The sequence below is a fragment of the Homarus americanus genome, unplaced genomic scaffold (assembly GCF_018991925.1).
Source record: "Homarus americanus isolate GMGI-L3 unplaced genomic scaffold, GMGI_Hamer_2.0 scaffold161, whole genome shotgun sequence".
Lineage (NCBI taxonomy): Eukaryota > Metazoa > Arthropoda > Malacostraca > Decapoda > Nephropidae > Homarus > Homarus americanus.
Genome location: NW_024721999.1, coordinates 20001 through 25892, shown reverse-complemented (window position 1 = coordinate 25892; position 5892 = coordinate 20001). Strand labels below are relative to the sequence as shown.

At 52.7% G+C, this 5892-nt stretch overlaps 1 non-coding gene across 1 annotated transcript; it reads left to right on the top strand.

Moving 5' to 3' along the window:
• The first annotated feature begins 4415 nt into the window (after window positions 1–4415).
• LOC121861933 lies at window positions 4416–4579 on the top strand. The gene has a single exon (XR_006088132.1). It is a non-coding gene; the product is annotated as a 5.8S ribosomal RNA (ribosomal RNA).
• The last annotated feature ends 1313 nt before the right edge of the window (window positions 4580–5892 follow it).

The window sequence follows — 5892 nt, the reverse complement described above, 5'->3', positions numbered from 1 at the left end:
TAGACCGCTTCTATATTATATTCATGGTTTTAAGGTATATATTTCACGATCTGTGTATATAGTGTGTCCCAGAAAAATGTCTATGTCTGCCTCCCTCCCTCCTTGCTCCCTGAGACATTGTGAGTTGGAGGAAGGGAGGCAGGCAGGGAGGAGGCAGGCAGGGAGGGAGGAAGGGAGGCAGGGGGGGAGAGACGGAGGGACAATTTTCAGGTACACCCAATATTTAAACCTTAAAAGAACAGTGAACCATAGACGAGTAAATTTATAAAACGCTGAATAAATATCTCTATATAATCGAAGAGTACGAGATATGTTGGGGAGCACTTCAGGTTGGCCATCAGTCACCTGTTAAGAAATGTGGCCGGACAGATACTGTTACAGGTCTATCAATTACACTAGCCAGGTCGCTCTCCCTATTGAACATTATTACTCTCTCACGTCGCCACTGCGGTTTCCGCGACAGCAGCAGCAGCAGCATCATGATGTTGCATCCACCAATTAGTCCGGAACCGGGTTATTCGGCTGTCTGCGAACAGTCCGGTTTTAACCTTACCCAACAAACAACATCCACTCTCGAGGTGCGGTACGGTGAATGTCCTATCGTCCGACCTTGTATGCTGGATTGCACTATTTCACTATATTAAGGGGAGAGGGTGCCTTCACACACATATTCGGTGTGAAATATCTTCCGCCCCTCAGCGGAGCGCTTCGGCGCCTCTGCGAAGCAAAGCGCGGCATTCAAAAACAACAACCAAAATTGCCGTCGCTTCCCTGCCCTGCAATGGCTGGAGCAGAAGGAGAGAGATTTTAGTCTCATTGGATCAGAGGAATGGCAGTGGAGCGGGCTTATGGCGAGTAGGCTCGCGCTCTATCTATTACACTTGCCAGGTCTCTCTCTTCCGTTTGGACATTATTTACTCCGTCTCTCTCTCTCGGCGCACACGTCGCCACCCTACTAGTTTCCGTCACAGCATATGCTGCGGTCTTTCAGTCCGGAACGGGGCTCCCCTTCGCCTTGCTGTCTGCCCAACTTAGCGGACTTGCGTTGGCTGATCACCCCGTCTTCGCGTCTGTGCCGGCCTTCAATGCAGCGCCCAACCGTCTCTTGACTGAGATTCATTGCACTATTCCACGCGCAAACGGCTACCCTAAATGTGCATAGACAACGCTCATGGTTCAACACGACCAGGGCGCAGTCTGGGAGCCGAGTATACTAAAAAGAGAGTTTAGCAGCCAAAACTCGTCAAAGCACACGTTGGGTTACCCCATCACCTAACAACGATGGCGGTTCCCACCCGTGAAATACACAACCTAACCAATATTGGGCGACGATGGCGCTCATGAGCCCACGTCCCCACAAACAGTAAGAGAGAGTGAGAAAGAAAGAGAGAGAGGAGGAGATTGGCCAACGTGCGGTCCCTCGCCCAATGTCTTCTGCCTCGCTGGAGCTGGGGCAAAGAGAAGAGGAGCGGATAAGGGAGGAGATTGGCCAACGTGCGGTCCCTCGCCCAATGTCGGCTGGGTAAAGAGGAGCGGATAAGGGAGGAGATTGGAACACACGGTGGCGCTGCCGGCGCCGAGGATAGAAAGAGAAGGTGCAGTTTGATCTGATCATCTGGTTTGCTATTTCTCTAAGGCCAACGTGCGGTCCCTCGCCCAATGTCGGCCGCCTCGCTGGAGCTGGGGCAAAGAGAAGAGGAGCAGATAAGGGAGGAGATTGGCACACATGGTGGCGCTGCCGGCGCCGAGGATAGCAAGAGAAGGTGCAGTTTGATCTGATCATCTGGTTTGCTATTTCTCTAAGGCCAACGTGCGGTCCATCGCCCAATGTCGGCTGCCTCGCTGGAGGTGGGGCAAAGAGGAGCGGATAAGGGAGGAGATTGGCACACACGGACGTGCGGTCCCTCGCCCAATGTCTTCTGCCTCGCTGGGGCAAAGAGAAGAGAAGAGGAGCGGATAAGGGAGGAGATTGGCACACACGGTGGCGCTGCCGGCGCCGAGGATAGCAAGAGAAGGTGCAGTTAGATCTGATCATCTGGTTTGCTATTTCTCTAAGGCCAACGTGCGGTCCCTCGCCCAATGTCTTCTGCCTCTCTCTCAATCTCACTATTTTGGCCGCCGTGATAGGCGCCGCCAACAGCAGCAGCTACCTGGTTGATCCTGCCAGTAGTCATATGCTTGTCTCAAAGATTAAGCCATGCATGTGTAAGTACAAGCCGATTTAAGGCGAAACCGCGAATGGCTCATTAAATCAGCTATGTTTCATTGGATCTGTAAACCCACTTACTTGGATAACTGTGGCAATTCTAGAGCTAATACATGCAATTGGTCTCTGACCGCAAGGGAAGAGCGCTTTTATTAGTTCAAAACTGGTCGGGCCCCGGTCCGTAACCCACCTGTGGTGAATCTGAATAACTTCGGGCTGAGCGCACGGTCTCCGCACCGGCGCCGCTTCTTTCAAGTGTCTGCCTTATCAGCTTTCGATTGTAGGTTATGCGCCTACAATGGCTATAACGGGTAACGGAGAATCAGGGTTCGATTCCGGAGAGGGAGCCTGAGAAACGGCTACCACATCTAAGGAAGGCAGCAGGCACGCAAATTACCCACTCCCGGCACGGGGAGGTAGTGACGAAAAATAACGATGTGAGTCTCCATCCGGAGGCCTCGTAATCGAATGAGTACACTTCTTAAATCCTTTAACGAGTATCCATTGGAGGGCAAGTCTGGTGCCAGCAGCCGCGGTAATTCCAGCTCCAATAGCGTAAGTATTAAAGTTGTTGCGGTTAAAAAAGTCAGAAGTTGGATCTCAGTTCCGACTGACGGTGCACTGCCCGGTGTTGGCTTCGGCACGCCCGAACAAAGCCGCCTGGGCCGGCTCAAAGACGTGGATGCTCTTTGTCAGTGTCCTGAGTGGCCGGAGAGCTTACTTGAAAAAAATTAGAGTGCTCGAGTAGGCTATTTGAATGGCCTTAAACGGTGATGTATGGTACGAATGAATAGACCTTGTTCTATTTTGTTGGTTTTCGAACCAGAGGTAATGACTAATCGGAACAGGCGGGGCAGGCTCAGATCAAGGACGCTTAGAGGTGAAATTTCGTAACCGCTGCAAGACGAACCATTGCGAAAGCATTTGCTGGGCGATGTTTTATTAATCAAGAACGAAAGTTAGAGGTTCGAAGGCGATCAGATGCCGCCCTAGTTCTAACCATAAACGATGCCAACTAGCGATCCGCCGGCGTTATTCCCATGACCCGGCGGGCAGCTTCCGGGAAACCAAAGTCTTTGGGTTCCGGGGGAAGTATGGTTGCAAAGCTGAAACTTAAAGGAATTGACGGAAGGGCACCACCAGGAGTGGAGCCTGCGGCTTAATTTGACTCAACACGGGAAACCTCACCAGGCCCAGACACCGGAAGGATTGACAGATTGAGAGCTCTTTCTCGATTCGGTGGGCGGTGGTGCATGGCCGTTCTTAGTTGGTGGAGCGATTGGCCTGGGTTAATCGATAAACGAACGAGACTCTGGCCTACTAAGTAGTCGACGGATCTCCAGAAAAATGGTGTCCAGTTCGCAACTTCTTCTTAGGAGGGATAAGGCACCGTAGCCGCACGAGATTGAGCAATAACAGGTCTGTGATGCCCTTAGATGTTCTGGGCCGCACGCGCGCTACACTGAAGGGATCAACGAGTTTTCCCCCTCCGAGGAGCGGGTAACCCGTTCAGCCTTCTTGATAGGATTGGGGTTGCATCACTTCTGGCGAACGAGGAATTCCCAGTAAGTGCAAGTCATCAGCTTGCGCTGACTACGTCCCTGCCCTTTGTACACACCGCCCGTCGCTACTACCGATTGAATGATTTAGTGAGGCCTTCGGACTGGCGCTCTTGGATTGTAGGCCCCGTTGCCCGCGAGGGTTTTCTGGGGTCGTCGCCTCGAGCTGACGGAAAGATGTCCAAACTTGATCATTTAGAGGAAGTAAAAGTCGTAACAAGGTTTCCGTAGGTTAACCTGCGGAAGGATCATTAACAGAGAGAAAGAGAACGGGACGCTCTTAAAACTACTACTCTCCTGATTTGGGCGGTCTCGGGCTCTGCTCTGGCAACTCCAGCAGGGAAAGAGGACAATCCCGGCCCCCGCACCAAAAATAGGTACCACCACGCTGTAGGTGGACCACACTCGGGCGAGAGCGCGAAGACCGGAGGAGGAGGAGGACGGACGGGGCTTTGGACGGCTGCCCGTCCGTTCCTTACTACCGGCGAATAAGCCTCTTGACCCAAAAAGAGTGAAATTCAAGTGTCAAAAAACAACAACAAGCCGTCCGGCCAAACCCAAATCACAAACTTGGGCTATGTCTGTCAAACCCTTTCATTGAGACTCGACCTGTGATGGTTAGTCGCAAAAAGACCAAATGGCAAATACACAACTCTTAACGGGGGATCACTCGGCTCGTGGGTCGATGAAGACCGCAGCAAACTGCGTGTCGGTATGTGAATCGCAAGAATACCAGATACATCGACAAGTTGAACGCATATTGCGGCGGCGGCAGCCATATGAGCTTGTCGCCGCCACTCCTCTACGAGGGTCGGAAATATACATCCATCGGTTGCTGCGAGTTCGGTGCCTACTGACTGTCTCCTCGACACGAGGATAACCCGAACCGAGCTTCCGCCTTGGGGTTTAATCGCCCGCGCCTTGCGCGAGGCGTGCCCTTAAAAACAAGCCTATCACTAGCAAGTCCATGGACTTGGGGCACCCACATTCAACCACAACAAAGCCGGGCACACACACATGTGTGTGTGTCCCGTCCCGACGACAGTTGTCGCCCTCGCAAATAACTGGAGGCGCTCTTTTGCCTGCTGTCCACAGAGACACGAATGGCCGTCGGCCACTCATGGCTGATGCTGCACATGTTCTAAGAGGCACACGTCCTCCTCCTTCTCTCTCGGAGAAGAGGCACTCCTTCCCACGAAGAGGAAACGAAACCGGGTCGGATATCTTTTAAGTAAGCCCCGCCGGAATTTCGTCTATCACCTCGAAAAGAGTGCTTGGCATGCATTGCAGTGGAACCTAAATTGATGAGTGCGCCTGGGCCCGCAGTCTACCATGTAGTGGCGCAGGCAGAGAGATGACAATTGCTCTCGTCGGGACGAGAATGTTTGGGTGACGCTGTGCTCTTCCTCACGCTCTCCTCCACCCTCTCCCACGGTCAGACGCGGTGTGGGTGTGGGCGTTCTCTTTGAGAGTTTGCCACGAGTCCACGTCTATCTCATGACAGGCCTGGGAGGGAGGCAGGGGGAGTTCTCTCTAAACGCGTTAAAGACGGTGTTGCGCCTCATAACGGCGCTCGCCGGGATAGAGCACTAGTTCTGCAGCCGGAAAGGCCGCTCACGCCAATTAATACTGCGACTCTCGCTCTCTTTCTCCGGATAAACAAGTGCCACTGCTGTGGCATGCGGGAACGGGGAAAGAGGTCAAAGTTTAAGCGGCAAAGGTGCGGCCGAGTAAGGGCGGAACACGAGCGTATATGCATTAAAACTGTGTATATGACTCTGCGAGAGATGTTCTGCTGGAACACTTTTCCTATTGGCTATTTACCACTATTGATGTTGCCGAGCACCTAAGCTGCTCGTTGAGAATGAGAAGGAACGGAGTCAGGGGTGGGAGTGCCGGCGCCATGGCCGCTGGTACCCCCGCGACAAGCCCCTCAAACCTTCCTGTGTATGTCTTTTGCAGCAGCACGTGGTAATGTCGGTGGTGAAGAAAGTCGGTGGCAGAGCGCCTTCCGCTTCGTGGTTGGGGAACATGTTCCCCCTAAGGATGATGAGACCACGATCGACCTCGTAGTAGGAGAGAGCTACCCGCCAAATTTAAGCATATTAATAAGAGGAGGAAAAGAAA